This window comes from Argiope bruennichi, chromosome 3 (assembly GCF_947563725.1).
Source record: "Argiope bruennichi chromosome 3, qqArgBrue1.1, whole genome shotgun sequence".
Classification (NCBI taxonomy): domain Eukaryota; kingdom Metazoa; phylum Arthropoda; class Arachnida; order Araneae; family Araneidae; genus Argiope; species Argiope bruennichi.
The window spans coordinates 6,477,184-6,501,837 of NC_079153.1; the positions used below are offsets into that span (position 1 = coordinate 6,477,184).

General features: G+C 27.4%; 1 protein-coding gene across 1 annotated transcript in view; it reads left to right on the forward strand.

Moving 5' to 3' along the window:
- Positions 1-10,896: 10,896 nt before the first annotated feature.
- LOC129962514 (flavin-containing monooxygenase 5-like) overlaps positions 10,897-24,654 on the forward strand; it is a 48,677-nt gene continuing 34,919 nt past the window's right edge. The window contains exon 1 of the mRNA XM_056076266.1: positions 10,897-11,044. The gene's annotated coding sequence lies outside the window, so the exon portion shown is untranslated. The remainder of the gene's footprint in view (positions 11,045-24,654) is intronic.

Sequence of the window (24,654 nt, forward strand, 5' to 3'; positions counted from 1 at the left end):
CATTTACTTGTTGATGAGTCTTGGGATTTGAATTCGATGGTCACTGATAAGTTTTTCGGACACGTACTCGTCTAGCTTGTCCGCTAAATCTTGGGGTTTGACTATTGTCCTCCACACGTCAACAAAATAGTCACGAACCTCTTGTAGAACTCTCTTTTTTACTTGATCCGTAATAATCAAATCTTTAAGTCCCTCCAAATCCATGACATTCAAAGCACTTATCCAGCCTTGAAAGTAATTTGTAACTTCATAAACGAAATATTTCCAACTCTTCTCTGGGCTTCTTTGGTGCTGAACAAATTTCTGGCGGAAGCCTTCAGCATTCAATTTAAATTTCTTCATCAAGATTTCCTTTACATGTTCAAAATTGAAAAATTATTCTGGAATTCTTGCGATCAGTTCCACTATCTCTGCAGGCATGAGAGGTATTAAACATGACACCCAGTTTCCCTTATCAATTTTCAGTCTCTTGAATTGTCTCTCAAACAATGACATATATAAGACAAGGTCACTTTTTTTTTTTTTTTGTAGAATTTTGGCATAGACTTGGAAATTTCAATCTGCGGATTGATATGATATTGTCCACCACTAGCTTACACTAGCATTAGATGCAGCCATTCCTGCTTCTATTTTTTCTTTTCCAAATCAAATTCCATCTCCATCTGCAACTTCGACTTACTCTCTTGTTTCTTTCTTGTAGAGATTATTGTTTCTAGTAAAGTTTTGACAAATTCTTCTTCATATACCTGACTGCCAGTTATTAATGATTTTAGCCCATATACCGTCATATCAGATTTATGTTTCTCTCCCATTTCAGTTGCCAACACTATAAGATCACACTTGATACCCTTTGCCAAAAACCCCATTATAAAATAATAATTCTGACCCGAAAATAGAAATTTACTCTGTTTCTTTTAAATTATACAAATGTTTTTTTTTAAACACGCAACAAGAATTCTGTTACTGCGGAGATTCTCATTACAATATTGAAAAATATTCAAAATAAAATAAAGTAAAAATAATAATAATTGCTAACAAAATTATCTTGATAATTTTTAAATTCATAAAAAAATTATTTTAACAATCTAAAATTTAAATACATGTCCCAAACAACTTTTGCTTTATTTAAAAATATTTCTTAAAATATTAAACATAAAATGTTTTATGCATTTGCGACACACTTTTTATAATCTAACACAAATTAACTTTTGTTGTCTTTCTATTCTACAACAATAAAATATAACCTCTAGTACAACAGTTCCTTTATACTTATATCAATAAAAAAGAAAATGCAAAAGTAATAAATCTTCCATTAATAAAGATCATTCATATTAAAATATTAAACCAGAATTATTTGTTTGAGCTATAGTCAAATGTTACGCAACAATTGCTAAAAGAATTTAGTACATAAACAATCATAAAATGAAGAGAGTATTAGAATGCTTTCCCAAATAACAGCAAATATTATTAATTCAAAGAAATATCCGTTTAATAAAAAAAAACACAAATGGCATGAATTAGATGATAAAAAAACCCATAAATCTACTCTTTCCTTTTACTGATTTCTTGTTTTCTTTTTTTTAACTGCCGTCAACATGATTCATAAAACAGGAATGAAGTAACTATCCAGAACACCGGAAATACGAATACCATTCAGAAAAGTATTATTTTAAAAATATCTTTCGGTCGGAATCGAAGCGAAAGTTTTACTGGTAATTATTTTTCAGCTAGAATATAGAATTATTAAGCATAAAATACAATTAAACAAATCACTTATTTAAGACAACAATCAAAATAAATTCTTTAATGTCCAGAATATCTGAAAAAAGAACATAAATATCAAAACGTGAAACAAAACCTCGTAGAGCTTATTATTATATTTCCAAAGAATTAATTCGTTGCAATGTTTATTGAACAATGACTTTATTATATATTTTTAAAAATATCAAAAGAACATCAGTCTTATTCTTATAAAAATATAGAATTTATTACAAAATGATATCAATTATTTATGACAGCATTCACCCTTTCAAAACGAAACGATAGTGTCAACAGTTGTTCACCTCATTTCTTGATAGAAATAAATATTTAACATAGCATGTCTTATTATTATTTCTCTAAAAGGTACAATAATCACCTTTCTCTTTTTTTTTATTTTACTGACGTAAAATATATTTAATCATCGTAACCACTGACGCGGTATTATCACTGACTTAACATATAAAATGACAAATTCCTGGAGGAACAAAGTATAAACAATAATAATTTAATACTTGTTTGTGCTGTAAAGATATATTACCAACATGTTAGAAAATTTGGATATCATTGACGTGATACTTAAGTCTATATTCCTGGCGGAACAAAATCACTGGTGTGATACAACAAATTATATTCCTGACGGAACAAAATCACTGGCGTAATACAACAAATTATATTCCTGACGGAACAAAACTATATCTTTACGCGCAGTCAGTAAACATTTAGCTTAACCGAGTTCCTTTGGCTACTGCCGTAACTTCCCTCATCACATACCTGGATTCAATGGGTTACCTCGATTTCCATCTGGATTAACTGGAAAGATAATAGACACCTTCATTAGTCCAGATCCCGTTCGCTGCCACCAAGATGTCGGCGCTGCCGAGCTTTCTCAATTTTGATTTCTCCTCTGGAAAGATAAGTAAGGCAGAGACTGCCCTTTTCATTAGCAAATGTAAACTAAAATAATTAGTATGACACCAAATTTAATTTTTTTAACAATATTTAATTGACATTCACTTAGGAAGACACATAGCATACAAGAACAATATAATGAAATTTTTTACAAGAACATCATCGAGCTCCAAACATCAATCTTTTCTCCGTGCACCGTCTCTCCCCTCGTTCAACTCTTCCCTTCAGTTCGTTTTCTGATTCTCATCATCCGCAGCGCCTTCACAATGCTTACTGCAATTGAACTACGATGTCAGATTTAACACCCACCGAAGTGTAAACGGATAAATGACGGAGTCTGGTTTGAATCTGAAACCTTCCAATTCCAAGCTTAATATCTCACCACCAAAGAACCACTACAAACTAGTGGCCCGAATAAAACAATGTATTAAAATTTATCTACTTAAAATAACAAGAACAATGAAAACAAACTATCAGTTACATCAAATATTTATTTAACGGAAAAGTACTATTTATATTTATCACGATATCAAGCATTTTCCATATCTCTTAGACAAACAATAAAGCTTCAGTCAGAAACATAAATCATTTTCTCCAGTTGTTAAGCACTAACAATGCTATCCGAAAAGCCTCGGGGTCTTTGAAATCCTTCATCCAGTGCGCCTCAAATTTGTTTCAGACTAGCGTAACAACTTGAGTAAACAGACAGAAGTACACAGAAATTGGTTTTCCTAATGCAAACACATATCAGGAACATTATTTTACCTTTGTAAGTCCGGAACTCTTTCGCTCGTACTTTGAGTTTAACTAGAGGCTTTAAGTCTCAGATCATGCTCGGAAGCATTTTGCTAAGTTTAAGCAACTATTAGTGATTTTCTTTCTCAAGTTGTTGTTAAAACTCTCTTAATTACTTCAATTCCAATTGAAATGTCTAGAATTTTATTCTTGTAAGATACTTTAAGTTTGAGATAGTTATATATATATATATATATATATATATATATATATATATATATATATATATACTGTTTTCGATATATAAGCATTTTTATAGATATTATAGATTGCCACAGAATAATTCTAATTACATTTTTACTATTTTAATCGATGTAAAGTTATATTGAAGCCATTTCAAAATAAGCTTAAATCATCAAATTTTTAACTTCAAACTCTTCAACTTTTCTGTTTTGTTACATGATCTCATAATTATAAACATTTATGTAAATCAATCAGCTTTTAATAACTATTGTTTTATTGTACCGAGATCTTCACATAAAGAAGACCAGGACTAGTTCTTAAGCTTTCTTTCAAGACTTATTTTGTAAAGAATCTTTAAATACTTTTTTAAAAATGTACTCTACTTATTGAGGATCCATAACATAAACTATTTGGTAACAATAATTCGAACAGTATGAACAGTTTTATACATATAAGAATTTCGTAAGAAATTGCCTCACAAAGGAGTATATTGTTACACTGCATGGGGAAATTTGTTACATGCTATATATCAGCAATAAAAACAAATATAATTTTACGTTTCTATTATTTTGCAAGTTCTATGGAACAACAATAGATATATGAAGATTATTCATTATGCGTTTAACTTCAAAAGTTATTTTAATGAACCATTTTAATTATAATTGATGCCTGAATTGCAGTTTTTACAAATATACAATTTGTGAAATTATCTCTATAGTCATGAACGCATTCCAATCATTTGTGACGTTGAAGCCTGCTTGAATTTTAAGATTCGTTCAGAAAATGTTATACAGTACCAATTGGCATCCTCTTCATAAACAAAAATGTCTGTTAAGGGGCCCTTTTCCTTCATTTATTTGCCTGAGTTCATGTCTTTTCCTTTCAGTGCTTAACAATTTTCTCTGCATAGCTTTTCATTTTGCAACTTCAGTTTGCAAAATATTTTTTTTACGAAAGAGTATATTTAAATGAAGAGTTTCTGCTTTGATCATTTTCCTGTTATCAGCTTTTGGAAATGACCTTGTTTACTATCGACTGACATGAACATCTCCTCCCTCCTGTGGAATTACACGGACCTGTTCTAATGATGGATTTGTTTTTTATCGTTCATTACCAAAGACTGATACATACATATATATATATATATATATATATATATATATATATATATATATATATATATATATATATATATATATATATATATACTTTTTTAGATTATCAAACTTATGAAACTTAAATTTCATAACTTTTCTTTAGTAAAACAATTGTCTTATTGTCTTTAACAATTGTCTTTCGAAAGATGTCTTATTATATATTTGTCTGCATGCGAAAAAGAATCCAATAAAATATGTATTTAGCTTAAAAGGCTTACAAAATTATATCTAGCATGTTTGGAACACTCACAAAGATAATTCATTCAAAAAGATTTTGGAGTTTCAAATGAATTCAAATTACAAAAAAATAAATAGAAAATGTAGCATAATATGTATATATCAAAGTTTTAATAGGTATCTCGCTAATGTCATTAAATCTCAGCCATAGAATTTTAAAATATTATATTTAATTAAATATTTCGAATTTATCACACTTACATTTCCTGCTACGCTTTGGTTCCTTTTGTCCTAATTGTAACTTTCAGCTACTGAAGTAATTTAGAATAAGAATCAAACTCTTCTTAAAAATATTTTAAGTTTCATTTCGGAATCCTTAAATTCTTGAATTTTTTCCAGAATCCCCCAAATTTTAATCATTTAAAAGTTCAAGTATAATTTTATGAGCTTTCAATTACACATATTACTTAATTACTCAATTTTAATTACACATATTACTAATATAATAGACTTATTATGTATTAATTACAGGTGAAAATTGCGTTTTATGTATTAAATGTATGAATCCAATATATGTATCAAAAAATAAGCGAAATAAAAGTCTTTTTTTAATAAAGTTAGATACAATACACATTCTTATAAAATATTTTTAAAAATTTTTGAATTTTCTTAAAAAATTATACTTATTTACTTTACGGTAGGGAAATGCAATTCTCTACTGTAATTAATAAAATTAAAATTATTGTAGTCTATAATTTACGAAAACAATACTAGTAGAGATGATCATTTGAAACATACTACGACAGCTTACGAATTACTTTCCCACATATTAAGATAACGATCTTTACTCCACCTACTAGAGTGTAACGGGTTTATTTTTCAAGCTCCATAACTTTCAAGGATTACAAAAGCTTTAAAACTTGTTCAATATTGATTCTCGTTTCATCTGCATGAGCTCAGAGGATGCCATTAACTGAAATTTAGGGGATTTCTAATAAGTTGACAAGGAATTAACTAGTTGAATCAATTCATTAATGAAGTTTGCAATAACCACAGATAATCAGCAAAATTTGGAAATATGATAACTGTAATTAAAGTGAGGTTAAAATGTGTATAATTTATATTATCAAAGTAAGAGTAAAATTGAATAAAGTATTAAGGAATGTAATGAAATAAACAATAAAGCACAGTGATATAAATCCTATATTCTATGAAGCTCTTTAAAATGCACTTATTCGAATTTATCAACATATGCCGACGGCGTGTTATGCTTACTAATACTATGCCAACAACTTAGGATTAGAATAAAGAGAAGTTTCAGAGGGCTTAATTACCTGTGGTCCATAAAATAGAGTATTCTAGATCCTTAACGAGATATTTCAATCGAAGAAATATTTTTCGAGCCCTGAATAAAATATCTTTCAGAATATCATTTTAAATTAAGAATGTGATTATTTACATACAGATTAATGCATAAAAGATAATAGAATACAACTCGATGATTATTGGAATTATAATACATAGAATTATATGAATATTTTATTTTCAGGACTGCATTTCTGTTTAATAATAAATTCTAATGCAAATGTATTTGAGATTCTATTAATAATATAGTAAATCAAATAAACTAACTAAAGTTTATTTGCCAGCTTAATAAGCATACTTAAGCCAGCCACTCAAGATTATAAAAAGACAAAAAGTTTCGGAGTACTTTTAATATTTTTGGTCGATAAACCTGAATATTCTAGTGCATTAATAAACTATATTTCAATTGAAGCAATATCTGGTGAAGATTGAATAAAATCCTTTCCAAAATATGATTTAATAAAAGGAATAGAAGGTTATTTGCATACAGAGTAATACAAAAGTGGATAATCTAATGCACAGAATAATAACATCCAGAATGATATAAATCTTTTTCTTTTTTCTTTTTTTTACTTTTTAGATTATATTTCAGATTAATAATACATTTTTGTTCAAAATTGTTTGATATCATATATATAATAAAATATTAAAAGAACATCATTTTTTTAAATAATATCGGCAAGGCCATTCATGAACGTAACTAAAAAAAATTAATTCTTTTGATTACTATAATTTTTAACCTTTAAAAAATACTATATGTTATTTCCATTCTTGTTGTATATTAATCTTAATATATATAAATTACGTGTCACGTTGTTTGTCCGCGATGGACTCCTAAACTACTTAACCGATTTTAATCAAATTTGCACACCGTGTGCAGTTTGATCTAACTTAAAAGATAGGATAGCCCTTTTTTTGAATTTTTAATTAGAATTTTAATTATTAATTAAAAACTAACTTTCCCGCCAAAACAATCTTTTAAATTTCCCCACCGCCAAATAAATACGGCTTCACTTTTTTCCCCAACAGTCATGAGGCTAGGCTTAAGATTTTTCGGCTGATTATTTGAAACGATTCTATTTATTTTCTTAATGTTTGATGCATTTAAAATTAAACATTGTTAATTAATCGATCTTTCGGATTCATTCTTAAGTACTTTTGAATTAAAATAAAACAGAATAAAGGAAATTAAAAATTTCTAATCTGCATAGCGTTACCCCAACTGGCGTAGAAAAACTCACGCATTTGTGTTACCGTAACTGGCGTTGAAAATTCACGCATGCGCATTGTGTTCTGATTGTTGACATGACAACCATTATCAGCGGATGATTTAAATTATTTTGAGGTTAGTTGCATGTTTTTGTAATTAAATTGTATTTATATTAGTTATATATTTTTTGTATACGCTTATAGTTTTAAGTACATCGTTTTTTAAGTAGTTTTTTTTAACCTGTTTTCAACCAATTATTTTAAACAATTCGTTTTATTTTCTTAGTGTTGGATACATTTTAAATTAAACATTGTTAATTAATCGTTCTGGTCATGATGAATCTGAGAATATTTTGTTGACAAATTCTTGAAATATTACATAAATTAGGAAAGATTTTCTTTAGTGCCCATAAAGTTTAAACGCTGAGTGACTGTTTTCTGTAATCATATTACAAAAAAATACTTTGTTTCAGTAAAAAATATTATTATATTAATTGCAGATTAATCCTTTTCACTTTAATTTATAGTATAAATTCTACGAGAACTAACAGAAAATTAGAGAGATACATATTACGTTATGACTGAAGGCGTTTATAATTATGAGTAAATTATATGACTATCAAAATTTGAAAATATTTTGATGAAGAAGCTATTAAAGTAGGAATTGCATAAAATATTTAATTATTAAAATTTTAAAGAACATTAAGATTGGCGAGCCGGCTGGGCGCCAAAGGTGGCTTGTAGAATTATATAGTATAAAATCTTGAAATACAAATCATCGATTTGTTTGTATTCTACAGCTTTCGAAATTTAAGATATCTTAAATCATCAGAGAATGATTTACGATATAATTAAAAAAAAGTATTAAATTTAAATATTGTCTCCACTGATTTGAAGCATACTAATGATTTATTGTTTATCTGTTTCATTCTCTGTGCTGATAATAGATTAATAACAATACCGCTGATTATTATACTAAGATTACTTCACTAATACTTTAATAATAATAAAGTATTAGCCAAACTTATAATTTTCTTCCGGGGAATTAAACAAAGCAATGATTTTCCGTTTTGCATTTTAAATATTTAAATCATTAATGATTTAAAATTAATTTTCTTTATAATTTGTGTAGGAGGATTTGTTTGAAAATATCAAGTTTTAGAAAGCTTTTTTTTAATAATTAATTTTTCAGGTCAGTTTTCAGGCATTTATCACTTGGGTGATATGTATTTTATTTGTTTGGTCCTGATGTTTTAGATTATATAAGGTTAAAATTTAATAAACAAAAAATCAAAATGTAAGAATAAAAACGCATAAAAACATAAATATTAAAAAAAAGAATAAAATGAGTATTTCTCTTGTAAGATGATGGCTTTTTTTATTCAATAATTTTATTTCTCTAATTTTGATATTAAGAATTCTAAAATTATATATTCTTTCTCATATACGTTTAATTCTAAAATTACACTTCAAAACATAAATTTCAGAAATCAGTGAATATATTAAAAATTTTCATAATTACAAATGGTATTATGAATACAGTATTATGCATTTAGTCAAGTTAAATTAGTTTTTATTCATTCTCATCAATACAAAATTTTATAATCATTATTTTTTTTATACAAAGCAAAACTGTATTGTAAAATGTTATTGTAAATTTGGCCTTTATGAAACTCAAATGCTTTAGTAGCAGACACATAGTCATTAATTTCGTTGTCACTAATGAATTTTACAGCCAAATAACAACCGGTGTTTTATTTGACAAATTTAATTGACTCTTTTCACATCCGTTAAATTCTAAACTAAACAATTTGCATTTTTGTTAATTTGTAGCATTTCCAAAATTATCAGAATTAATGTGAGAAATAATTATGCAACTTCGAAAATACCTCATTATCTTTTCAAAAAATATCCAAACATGATGGATAAATATTAATATAAAATGACCAGTGAAATTATCAAATTTACGACCAAACATTGAGTAAAAGTAACATTTTTAGAAAAATCCTTTACTTTACTTCAAAATAAAAAAAAGTTTAGTGGCTTTCCAATAAAAATATAAAATAATATGTTGGAAGAGGACTTGGCTTTTGATATCGCACCCGTCCAAATGCCTTCCTATCTAGCAAAATAGTTGTTCGATCCTTTTCAAATTTTAAGAGAATCCAGACAAAGGTTCAGAGATAATTGTAAACACAAAATACAAAAACCATTTAAACCAAATATTGCAAATAACCAATACCAAAACCATTACACACCACAAAATACATTAACCATTTAAACCGGTTTGAAACGATCACGAGGGTTCTCTGTCATATATATATGACAGAGAACCGGTTTAAATGGTTAAGAATTATATATATATATATATATATATATATATATATATATATATATATATATATATATATATATATATAGGCTATTTCCAAGTAATAAACTATTTACCAATAAATTATTAAACCTATTAATTTATATAGAATTTTTATGAAAACAATATTTTTGTAAACACAAACTGCTATTTTCTAATTTCTGAAATCATAAAACATTTTCATCATGGATTATCTTAGAACAAGAGTCAAATCCTTCAATGTTTCCCGCTTAAGAATGAATGAAGTGATATTTTCCCACTGGGAGAAAGAGAAATTACTTTTATAAAAACTGTTATTAAACGCGAGTTAAATTTTTTTAAACATATTATAAAAATTAAATTATTTAATTTCCACCGAAAAAAATTATTTTCCATGAAAATAACAGCTATGATATCATAGTTCTATGTCACATTTTTAAAAACGCATCTGTTGTCAAAGAAGCATACGTAATAATAAAGCAGTACTGGTAAAAGCAGATCAACCTTTTAAAAACGCATCTGCTTTCAAAGAAGCATACATAATAATAATGCAATACTGGTTGGTTAAAGCAGGTAAAAAATTACAAGCGATTAAAAGGTGAAGATGTAAATTGGCATTTATGCTTTTTTCCTTGCCTACGCGATTTCCAGCTTCAATTATTTATTGAGTACGTGAGCTTCGAAAATTTCCTAACCAAAACAATATCCTGTTCTCACATGATTATAACTAAAACTCAACTATCTCTGACATTACTTGATCATCTCCTGAGTTGTGAAACTACTTAAACTGTAAAATCAGACACCCGTTAATCGTCTAACAGAAAATGCGGGCAATTGGTTAATGAAAGTCCTTTAAACAAGCATAACTTCTACAATATAGGTAATTATTTCCTGTCAAGTGATCTGAATTACCTGAAATCCAAAACCGCTTAACGGCAGTGCCTCAGATCAACTTGATTAACCATGGGTGAATACTTTGGGACACTTCACTGAGCGTTATATTAGATGTCTCGTGTGCAAAATACTCATTATGCAACAGGAGTGATAGACGTGCTGTTGATATTTTCTGTTGATAGAAGAGTTCATTTGGCCTGGTGTTGTGAAAAAGAAAGTGCTCTGAAAGTGATTCGTGGTCTGAGTGAGTAAATCTGATTTATTTTAAGACAAATTATTATTTTTATGAAAATATGTAACTTGTTGCTCCGTATTTTTATCATAAAGTTGGTAAGCGCAAAGGTGTTAAGATGTTTTTTTATAAAGATTTTTTTAATTTCATATGAAATTTCCACTTTAAACATACTTTTAATGGGCATTTATGGAATAAGTTAGTAATTCTAAATTATTTTTCCTTGTATAAATATAAAAATCGCATTTCAATGCTTATTATGCAAAAATATCATGAGATATTTTTGCAGGATTTCAGAAGTAGGAATAAATATATATATACATCGATTTATATTCCTGAAGTTTTTATTTAAAAAGTGTTTCAATTTAAATTCAAGCAAAAAGTTACGAAATTAAAAACTCGATATGTTTTTAAATGAATAAAATGCTAATTAAAAAAAATGGTAATGAATAAATTTGGAAACCACTCTGATATTTTGTGATCTATTAAGCAAATTTAAAACTATTAACGATTTCTAAGTTTTTTTAAATACATGAAAAGAAGAATATATGTATGTTGGCTGCAAATTGTAGTCTGGTTTAAAATATATCATATTGATAAAGTCTCATTTTTATTGCTAAGCAACACTTATAAGATAATAGTGTTGAGATTAGAATTAAGAATTTTATTGAAAGACATTCAAAATATTGGATATCGATTTCAAGTACATATATTTGTATAATAGCTTTTCAATTCAAGATTAATTTTGCTTTCTGAAACCAAAAAAAGTGTTATTCTAAATTCAATTGTACAGTACTTTTTTTAAAAAAATTTACACTTTGAAGTAATTTTTTTAAAACCACAAATGATGGCTTGAAAAACCTCTAACGAATTCTTTCTAATTAATGCAATAGAATCTATTAATATTTTCAATATTTAACTAGCGTATAAATATTTTTTTATATTTTTAAAAGATCAGAAAATAAATAGTAATATCAGTAATAAATATTTTTAAATGCCACACTATTAAAACATAATTAATTAATTTCAGATTAAGAAAATTGACATGAGAGGTATGAATTAGAAATAGTATTTTATATAAAACAATCAATAAAGGAATCCCCCCCCTCAAATAAAAGGTAACTTGAATAGCTAAGATTTTTTCAAATTGTTTGGATTTTAAAATCCATTATTTCAATGCAAAAAAAAATCTCAATATTTCTTATAAATTCGTTCCCAAATATATTATAAATATAATATATCTGAAATATATTTTTTGATAAACCCATATAAATATCACTCAAAACATATTTTGATATTTCAAATCAAAATCTTGAAAATATTAAAATTTTAAACTATCTGTGGTTTGATGCCCTTCTTAGGATTATTAATATAACTTACTACTAATTTTTATCAATTTTGCTGTCACAACTATCTTTGAATTTTTGGCAATTTTCAAAGCTTCTGGTAAATTTAACAGTTGAAATGAAAATAATCATGCTGTTACTAATCAGATGCAATTTTATTTGAAATAATTAGGGCAACAGTGATATGAAGCTTCTAATTATATCAAATCCCATCAACCTGTCCAGAAACTCTGGAAATCTTACTCAAAATGTAAAGGGTGTCAAGGATTCCAGAACAGTTATGTATTCCACTTTATGCATATTGATCACTCGGATAGATTGCAATTATAGGCTGCTGCTTTGACAGGTTTGTTTATTTCCAAATGGCCACAAACTTCGTCGAGTCCTCGATTTATCATCAATGTAATTCGGCGCAATTCATACTTCTTGATTTCTGAAATGAAATTTGGAAGCAGATAAGGTTGATTAGCTAGCAGAGAATTGCACTTTTCTCACACATATATATTTCCCATTTATTTCAAAGATAACTGTAATTACTTTTGAAGATGGACCGAATTAGTATTCTTTTGAAAATGAAATAAGTTGGAGAACTATCTAATCAGATATTATTAGATAGTTGTATTTCATTCGCTGGATATGTCACAATGTTTTACATTTAATTAAAGCATCTTCCCTACTTGTATATTTTCGGCCTTCCAATGACCTATTTGAGAAATGCAAGCTGCGAGATTTTCGATCATGAAAGCGATTAAATCGCACTTTTTGACAACATTCGGAATTATAAATTGATTTAAATTTCCTTCACTAAATTAAAATCGAAACTTTAATTGAAATAAATCAATTATTTGTTGTGTATTTTTAACCTATTTGCAGCGCTGTTGAGTTATTTACATTTAAAAAAATATTTTAAAAGCATATATCTGGAAAAATTTCTGAATTTTCAATAGCAGTTACGATTTGTTTTTATGTAATGTAATATTTAATTATTTATTCGCAATATAATAAATAACATTTTAATTTTATTGTCTAGCAGAAAATATAATTCTATTTTTCGTAGATAAGATTAATTAAATGGTTATAATTTGTGTGGAGTTAATTTTTTAAAATTTTTTTGCAAAGTATAACTGATTGTTACACGTGTAATTGATTTAAATCTTAATCATAAGTATAAAGACTTAAAACAGTTATACAGGTAACAAATTGCTCTATCAGTGCTATTCTATGTTGTATGAAAAAAAGAAAAGAAAAGTTAGTTTCAAAAATGATTAGTCAAAAAATAATTTTATTATGAGAATTACAAATTTTAACGAAATAATTTTTAACAGATTATTGACATATTTATGTACAAAAATGTTTTCATTATCTATGCTGATCGTCAACAATTGAAATCCTTTTTATCCTTTTATCGAAATCAAATCCTTTTTATCAATGCACACCAAGATAAAGACTGTGTGAGTAAAATAGTAAATTTAAATTTTTTTTACATATACAACTGGCCAATACATTTACATTCATCATATTCTTTATTAGTGAAATGTGTGATATGTAATAATTATATTTAGACTAAACTTATTTCAAAGGATAAAACTGGGTGCGATTTTATCCGAATATGAATACGAATTTATGACTATATAAAACCGCCGAGGGATAAATATACTTTCATTGAAATGCTTCTGTTTTATACTAAATGCATGTACTTTCTTAGTTACGTTTAATAGTTAGAAATAAAGGAAAGCAACTCTATGACATTATAAGGTGAAAGTAAATTAACCTACAGAAAAACTGGTGTTCATCGAATGTATAATTTTTAAAACTCTTGTATTCAACAGTTTTTGGGACATAGCATTTATAGAAATCTGCTATTAATTTATTTTTCCCAAATTGTAACATGTTGCTCATTATCAGTAGTTCAGTATAACCTCTTAGTTTACCTACGATATACCTACCGCATATTCCTACCTGATTCCAACAGTTAAAATGGGAAGGGGTGGGGGGATATGTGAATCCAAATTTCGAAACATTCCCTTTTAAGTTTATATGCAAATAATAAACATATGTAATAAGATGCTGCAATGATGAGACCGAAAACTCATTAAAAAGAAATTAAGGAATATGCATTTTCTACTTTATGATGGAACGTGTGCTCTAGATTTCATCATGCGATCATGACTTCAATAAGTTTTTATTTCTCTGACAAGAGCCACAGTTGAACGGATGTATCATGGATGATGGAACATTGTTGTCATCCTTCCATATTTTATCACGCATTATCGCATAATTTATTTATTGGGAACACGTTTAATTTCATTTTCATTTTTCCAGGGAATGCAAAAAAAAAAAAAAAAAAATTATTCGTCGAGTGACAGCAATTTAACTGGGACAGACATAGATAAGCTTTCTGCTCCAATGTTTTGTCTTCTAATATTGCGCCAAAATGTATTTATTGTAAAGAATGGATCATTTTAAATAAAGACCTTTATGTCAAAGGTGACTTCCACAACTGTTCAAATTTTAGCAAAATTGAAAAACTTTTTTTAGCAGTTATTCAAGAGTATTTTTTTTTTTTTTGTCATTTTCATTTTTCTTATTTATTCATTTTTGCATCTCAGTAACAATAAATAAATAATAATGACAAAAAATTCTCTGATTTAGTGAAAGTTTCGAATTTATCTGTTTCATCTGTCGTTTTTCATAATAATAAAACAAATCGCCTTTAGTGACCAGTTGTTTCGTCGGAATCATAGGTTGCTAAAAGTTTCAATTACATAGCATTCCCGTAATAGTTTTCTCAATAAAATATTTTTGAAATTCAAATGACAAACATCTCATAAACTAGTTTGTTATACTGTTTTGTAATATTTATGCCATTCTCATCAATGCATCTCATTAATTTTCTGCCTATATCTTTGTAAATTATATCGCAAGAAAACACAGAAGTCTTTAAAAATGGACACATTAAAAAATATTTTCACTTTTGCTTGATTCTGAAATTAAAGTTTCATCGCATATACAATAAACAATTTTTAAAAAATAATTATACTCTACTAATAATACCTACCTACTTGTTCTACTAATAATAAAGACGGAAAGAGTGAACAGATACTAAGCAAAATTCTAAATTGATCTTCCAGGAATGGAAAAAATCACGTAATTAAGTATCTGATAGAACAATGATAATGGTTTGGGTTTTATTCAAAACGATATAAACACTGCTATAAAATATATTTAAAAGTATATTAAAAATTGACTTAGTCTATATTAATGAATTTTGCAGCAATAAAATAGTATCATTAAAAATGGAATTCTTTTTATGCCTTAAAGCATTTTTAAAATACTTTTTTGCTGGAATATTTCCAGAGCTTATCACAGAAGAAATGCTAACATTTAGCTTACATTTAATTAAATAAAATTATTGTTAAAATTTCAAAAAAATCGCTTCATAGCATATAGTTGCCGACTTCGGTAATTTCTAGTTAAGCGATCTGACCTGTTTAGCACCCAAACACGCACGCGCCTTTTTCTGTATTATTAGTAAAGAATATTAATAAATATGCATTTAACATATAATTGAGCACCATTATACTTGCAAATAGTTCGGTGGGTAAAATAGCAAATCATTTCAAAGAAATTGAAATTATTAGCTATTTTGTTTATTATTTCAAGGAAATTGAATAATTGAAGATTATACTGAAAGAAGGAGAATCTACAATAAAAATCAATTTGGTAATCAAATGCATAAAACATAACTTTAATCGAAATATTTAAATATTATAATGAAAACAGTTTATTTCAATAAATGCAAAACCTGAAAGTGAAAATATACTGACACAATTTTAATTTACTAGGTTAAAAAATTGGGACTAGACATTAGACTTTCATTCAATTTTGAATTTAATTCTGTTTGAAAAATTCTTCATTCCTCTGAACTATTTCTTCTAAATAAAAAATCTTAACAGTCACATTGTAGCTTGTTTGGCATAATTTTATACTACTTTTAAATATCAAATATGCGCAGAATTTGTATCTGGAAATTCCGTTTAATTACTAGCTATATCCAACATTAGAAATTTAAAAAAAATCAATTCAGTACAGATACCACAGCAGAGCATATCATTACTTATCAGATAAAATTAATGATTATCAGATATAGCTAAAGTTAATCGAAGAGATAAATTTAACATTAAAGAACTGTTAAAATGATTACATGTCCATTTCTTCTAATAAATGTCCAATTTGTATTTATTCTGTATTCGAGAAATAAATAAAAAACAGACATTTATTATAAGCATTTAATATAATATCGGGATAAATGATTATTTAAAAAAATTCACTGTACTTGTTTTGGTTGGCCTGTTTATCCCATTTGCAATAATATAATTACAGAGATTATAAGAAATTCACTTAATAGAAGTGAAACATTTTCTGCAGTGTCGGCAAATACGAAATCTATTTTAAAATCAAATGTTAAAATTGGTCAAATAACTAAAATAAATGCGAATTAAAAGTTTAAAAATTAATGGGATAATGTTTAATATCAAAAAGAGTTTAATATCAATTCCAAAGTGAAATAAAAACGTAATTATTTACCTGAAGGGCTCACAGAGCGTAGAATGCATATTTATAGGATATCAACTGATAAATTTAGGTATATACTGTGAAATTGTAGAATTGAAGGCTGTAGAACAGTAGAATGAAAGATGAAAATAACATTACATTTTAGAGAAAATATATTTAAGGAAAATTCTGAATAGTAAGGAAGTAAGAAATTTTCTAGTAAATTTAAAATTAAGTATGAGATTATTAATTTTAAATGGAAACTTTTAAAAGAGTGGCTAATAAAATACGAATAGGACAAAAAAGAACTTGTAAAACCTGATGAATCGATATATTTCCAAGGTTCAAATGAAATTTTGTTGGGTTGCTATATAATTGCAAAAAAAAAAAAAAAAAGAATTACCAATACTAAACGTAAATAAATTTATAATTTGAAGTCATTCTAAATACTTTATTCTCGTTTTCATTGTTTTTCCTCTCTTAATTTTCCTTAAGCAATCAAAATTCATCAAACTTATTTCCTTTCTACTTCTTATCTTTTTTTTAATTAATTATGTTATGCGCATCATTATAAAGACACATGTATTGCATTTGTAATTTTGAAGAAAGAACTAGGGATATTTGAAGATAATAGACATGGTTCCAAGTCTCTCCCTACTAGTGTTACATTAATAATTCAATATAATTGAATTGTATTGTATAATTGAATAATATTCCATATCATTTTAAAAGCAATCCTTTACTTCCTCATTAATAGAATAATTAAAAATTTTCAGAGTGAAGCAGGGGTATAATATATTATGAGGGTATTTCTAAAGACTTTCTGTTAATTTTTATAAGAATGTATATCAAATTTTATAAGAATTTAATGTTAATTAGAAGTTTAGTGTTAGTTTCATAAGATACGTTTCGGAAAAAAAAATGTCGTTCCATTTAATATTTAACAAAAACATTGAAATAAAATATGACAAAGAGAGTATACGTACATTTTTCAGAGTGCGGCATTTTTCAAACTCAGACAAAGTCATTATATCACATAATTGAAGTTGATTAATTTCTTTTTAATTTTTTCATTCCGTTTTGTCTACCACTTCAATTATAACATATTTTATAATGTATCGTTTAGTTTAAATATTGTGCTTTGGCTTTTTTATAATGCCAAGCAAAAGATATGCTATTTTAGAGTTGTTTAAGCAAGGAAAACGTCAGTATGAAGTTGTTTATTTGCTTAATATGCCTCAACGAACAGTGTCTGATTCAATCTATCATTTCAAAGAGCTTGGCAATGATGGTCCAAGTCCAATAAGTGAACAAGAAGTTATGCTGAACACTTTCAATAGCCGTTAGATTATCAAAAAACAAGTTCAATGAAATTTGAGGGTTTCCATGAGAAAGATCGCTCATGAACTGATGTAATGAATGGCAAAAACAGAGCTTGGACTAAAGCCTTACAAGTTCCAAAAAGTTTAGTTTCTCACTAAAGAAAAAACGCGGCTTCAAAGACGCCGAAAATTTTTGAGACGGGCTGCAAGTCAGCGCTGAGAGAGATTCATTTGCACTATTGAGAAGCTCTTTTACATCCAAAAACTCATAACTCCCAGAACTACATGATCTAGTCTGTAGAAATCTCTAAGCATTTCAGAAATTGTTGAAAATTTCGAAAATCGGAAGTCGGTCATGGTCTAGGGCGAAATTTGCGAGAGCGGCAAGACATATCTGGTTTTTGTGCATGAGGACGTTAAAATAAATTAAAATGTTTACCAACCGGACATTCCAGAAGATGTTGTATCTCTGTGGGCCAAAATGCACAATGTAAAGTGGCAGTTTCAACAAGTCTCCGCACTAGCTCACAAGGCTAAAAAGACAGAAGAGTAGTGCAAGTCGCATTTCCCTGAAGTGGTATCATCTAGAGAATGGGCACAATATTTGCCGATCCTCAATCCCATGATTACAGTGTATGGTTCATTTTGGAGTCAAGGGCTTGCACTAAACGGCATAAAAATTTGGACTCTCTAAAGCAATAGCTTCGGCGGGAATGAGATAGATTAAAGGTAGAAGACTTGTGGTCTATTGCTGAAAGTTTCAATAAGCGTTTGCGCCAGTGCATCGCTGCAAAAGGCGGCCATATTGAATTTATTTATTAGTAAAAGTATGCTCTTAATATGGCTTATTATATTTTTAATTTATTTATTTATAATCAAGATATATCAAAAATTGTTTGTCCGGGTTTTCTACCGCATCTGTATTGAGTCCATAGTGTTTTTAAATAATATACCGTTTGCTGTTATGTAAAAGTATGTGAAAAGAAATTTTATACGCATTTAATAGGATTATCATAATTTATTTCAGATTAAAAAATCGTTGATGAAAGGAAATTTAAAAATGCAGAAACAACTCAAAATGCTTTAGAAAATTAGATGCTAGGTAAAGTGAGCAATATCGCAAAATGTTTCTTTCTTTTTCCTTTCTTTTTTTAGGGGAGGGGGGTAACATAAATGTTGGTACTGAATAAATATTTTTTGAAAAAGTATTTTCTGAAAAACAAAATTAAGTTGAATTGCATAAATACAGGTACTTTTTTGCTTCTTACAAGCACTGTTACAGTGAAGTTATATAACATTATATTTCAGAAGAGAAATTTATATTTGAATGTGTAGGAAGCGTACTTAAAGAATGAAATTTATATTTGGATTAAAAAAAGTAAATTTTTTATCATTTTGGAAATGAAGAAACCGATGAAAATATAGCTCAAGAAAAAAATGATTCATAATTACCAGATTTTTCGAACAATTCTGAGATTTCAACAAAATATGAAATTAGTTTTATGTGAAATTCTCAAGTAACTAAAAAAAATTCCTCATTAATTGTATGTAGTTGAAACTTCAAAAGAAAGACGAGAAGCATCTAGTTTAAACTGCATAATTTTTTTTTAATTTTTAAATAAAAACATTTAGAAGATTAAAATAATTTTTTTCAGTATTTTGAGAATCTCTAATACATACTTTACTAGAAACTCTTATTTTGTCCTCAACAAAGATATTCACATCAATAAAATATTTTTTAAGCAGACTAACAATTCTAGATTAAAGTCAAATCATGTTTCTAATACTGCTTAATAACTACAAAAAATTACGAGCATAGGATAAATAAAAGATGAAAAGATGTTTTATTTTGATTAACAAGAACCTGAAAAACTTCGGTTTCTTTTCATGCATATATAGAAAATATTTTGTTTTGTAGAAGCGACTGATCTCCGGTGGTTTTGCGTGTTGTTTTTCTTAAAATGTATCAAAATTTGATACTTCGGAGCTTTATTCATGTGTTCAATGACCCGTATAAACACCTATTAAATTATCTCATCAGTTCCGTGCTTCGGTAATGCGGTTGATATGATTACTCAAGCATTCAATGAACTAGCATACTTCTATAATTGATACACGTGCCAACGATTGAGCGCTGCACACACAAAAAAATAACAACTAAGTCATATTTGTTATTTGTACCACTTCCAAAAGAGTTGTAGGCGTGAGATGATCAAACTGTCATATATTTTTTTTTAAACAATTGAGATTTATAGATAAAACTAAGCTTCACATATCCGCATTCTCAATGTGCTAACATATTTAAAGGTCTGTTGATTTCTGAAATAAGTTATTGTTATTGCAGAAATAATTGAATTATTTTTGATATTCATCATCCACAGCAAAATTTAATTTATAACGTATTTAAATTGGATTAAACATACATTTTATTCTTATATATCTTCTATCTTTACAAATGGTCTTTTAGATTCAAAAGTCAGATTGAGATATTTTTCCGAGTGGCTACAGCAAATTTCGAAAAATCTGAAATATGTTAATTATAATTAATTACAGAGGGGATATATATTTAGTCATAAAAATAATGTGTCTGGGAAGAAAAATAAATATTTATATAAAAAGAAAAGAAATGAATTCATGTATTATCGTTATTAAAAATATTCTTACAACAAGATCAATTAAATGGACTGTTATGGCTTTGTCTTTCAGAAAAAAGAAATGTATGTCAATTTGCATTCTATTTTATAGCATTGACATTTATTATAAAACTGGAAATATTTTTGATACGCTTTATTATTATTGCAGCTTATTCAGCATATTGTAAATAATATTTGTAATTAAACAAAACCATGAATGGGATTGCCCTAATATCTCCGGGCTGAATTCAAAAATTTGAAACTTGTTCGATGAACACATCAGGATGATCTTTCAATTTTACTCTAAATTGATGATCATGATTCTAGAAAAAATAATCAAGGTTTTATACATAGGCGCTATGCATTTAAAGTTTTATATGCAAGTTCTATACATAGAAATGATCTAGAACTGAATTAATACGCCAGGAATTGGGCAGGTTTAATTTCAATGAATCTTTTTATAAATAACGCGATATTCACGATTCCGACAAAGAAGTATTAATTACTTACGAATTCGTGATAAACATTATAATTGTATGATTTTAGTTGTCTTTCCTCTTCTCTGTTTGTTGTGTGTATAAGACTTTTCTAATAAAGCCAAGTAACTCTCATGACATTATAGCGTCTTTCAGAAAAGGGTCACTTTCTTGAAACTACACCTCGTATTTCTAGTGAATGTAGACTCATCTCTTATTTTCAATGCAAGTTGGCCAGATAATGAACATCAATCATTTCTCTTCCTTTCAAAAGTGTTAACTAAATATTAACAAGTCAAAATTCAAAATTTTGCGGCAACAAAATTTGTATATTTGGTGATAATATCTTATTTTTTATCTTAAAATAATACATTTTATACAGTGATTTAATCATACAGTGTTCCATTTTATGCAATAATATTTTGGAAGTTAGTATAAAAAATGTCAAATTAGCCTTTTTTATATTATATTATATTTTTTTTGTCAAATTTTGAGGCTCTGAGAGCAATTACCAAGGCTGTAGAAACCAAAATGTTCAAACACGCATGCACATATTTTCATTTATTATGAGATGAAAATATAAAACTGCCATTTGTGAAAATAGTTGTCAAAATCGACTGACAGACTGACATAGTACGTATTAGAATAACTGAGGCTTTTAGCCATCATATATCTGGAAAAAAAAAAATCAGTCGTTACAAATATTTAGTCAAGCTATTCAATTCATTTATTTTTAAACACATTGCACATACTTTTTTCCAAAATTTTTTATTCTGTTAAAGTAAAAAGAGAATTCTTGTTCCGTTTCCTGAATTTATTTAATACATATTATTCAAATAACACTTATATATTGGTGAGAACGTATTTTTCAAATAGAATTGCGAATGCACGCCTATTGAAATACATTTCATCTATCACGTATATTATATATTCTATTTAAATCACGCCCATTTCCCAAGATAAAATATTCATGAAGCTGCTAAAAGTTTCGAACAACGTGAAAACTGCAAATAACGAATTTCCAAAGTTTCTCTCGAACTTTCTCCTGAGTCAGACAAGGGATATTTGAACTCCTGGATCGCACGAAAGTACTGTAATTACAATGATCTGACTGATACTTCGGTTGAAAGCGAAAAATTGAAAAAAAAAAAAAAAAAAGGAATCGCTTCCAATGCAAATCAGTAGCGGAAAGAATTGGGAAATCTTTATCACCTGCTCGAAACACACGAATGAGGTCACGGAATGTTTAAAAAGTTGGCCAAGAAAGTGGCTTCAACCGAATTCTTTGGCGGTGATAATAATTATATAGGTTATTTCTGATTCTACTTTCACTATTTGAATTATGTTCTTCCACAAAACTGTGATATCAGGTTCCTACTCTAAAGATAATTTTGCTAACTAAATGTAATATATATTTCAAGTATTTCCTTTATTGCAAAATTAAAAACAAACAAACAAATAATTATATAGTTCTATCATTTCCAATCACAAGGGAGGTAATAATTAAGTTCATAGAATGGATACTACGCAAATTATATTTAGTTTCATTTTACTAATTAATAATAGTTTCTCAATTAAAAACTTATATTCCTAATTGAGATTTCAAATAAATTCATTTTTCATTTTTACAGTTGTAAGCATTTGCTTTCTCTATCATTTGGCTACATTTTACCAAATAGAATCTAATTACCTACTTAATTAATACCAATTATTTTGCGTAAGAATTAAAAAAAAATAGCTTTGAACTGATATCCATAATATTAAAATATAATATAGCAATGCATTTTAAATCGTGCTCTACAAAATAGTTATTTTAGAATAAAAGTTTTCAACATAAAAGAATAATTTATAAGATAATAATGCTTTAAAGAAATGATACTGAGTGGAAGTTTTACAATACATTAGATTTAAAGATCTTAAATGTCACAAAACACATAAAATAATCTTGTTCTGTTTAGGCCATTTACTAATTGTTCTTTACACAAAATCTTTTGAGGAAAGTAGTTATTACGTATTGCAGGCATTCAAATTTGAACTCAACTTTTATCTCAAACTCAATTCAACTCAAATTTAATACAAGTGGACAATCTTTTACTCAGTTATTTTACTTTAATTATTTACCTACTTCACTTACTAAATAATCTTTTAGATTTAAAGTTTTATTTAATTACTCTTCATTTTACATGCAGAAGGTTCTTTCTTGAAAGTAAATATATTATTTTCTCATTTTTAAAAGCATTTGCAACTGAACAATCTTAAATCTACATCTGTAAAATGGAAATCTATAAAATTTTATATTTATGCTTTAGTAAAGGTAGATAAGAATTCGGATATGAAGTTTTTAATCTGTTATCAATTTAAATTATTCAAGTCCTACAAACACTAAATTTTTATGTCTCTTTATTATAATTTATTATCTGTTTAATCTTTTCTCTTTTAACTCCATCATTAAATTCATACAATTATCAATTACGGTATGAATTATGTCCATAAGGAATCATATAAACACTGAACTTTCTAAATTTCTTCCATGCATAAAATTACCTTTGTAAACAAGACAGTACTTCAGGATGTGCCATTTTGTTTGTAATAAGCTTCCGTATGACACATTTTTTTAGTAATCTGCTGTAAACAGATTAATGTGAAATGAAAGCTAATGGTGCATAACATTGCCATAAAACCTTAAGTACGCAAAATCCTTTCCCACGACATTTCAACTTTCACCGAGGAAAGTATATGTTACAGTTCGGAGCGCGCGTTCCACACGACTAAACTTTGGGATGAGTTAACCTGGTTCAACAAGCATTATCATAGATACGGATGATAGCTTACACGTGTAGCTGTCACATGGAAGTTAGAAATGGCATGCGTCTCATGATGAACGACCAGTTGTGAAGTGAAATCCACTACACTTTATCCCACTCATTGTATTAGGTCCTGTCTGTATTAAGTTAAGCGTTGAAATATAATTAATATTTTAAATTACAAGGAAAACTTGGTAATTACAGCTTAAAAATTATACATTATAATTTATAAAGAATGATTAAACTAAACAAAGGATTTACTCAAGTTTAGAATTATTTGAGTACTGAAGAATTCCTTTGTTTTAATATTATTTAATGGCAAATTAGGCATTTTAAATTCCTTTTTTTTGTGAAAAAAATCTGTTTAATGAAAATTAAATGTTTAAATATTTAGAAATCACTCGCATTAATATTTTTTTGGGATAACATGAAGTAAATTAAGCTACACGATATTAACTAGTTATATGCTCTAATACTCTGCCTTAAA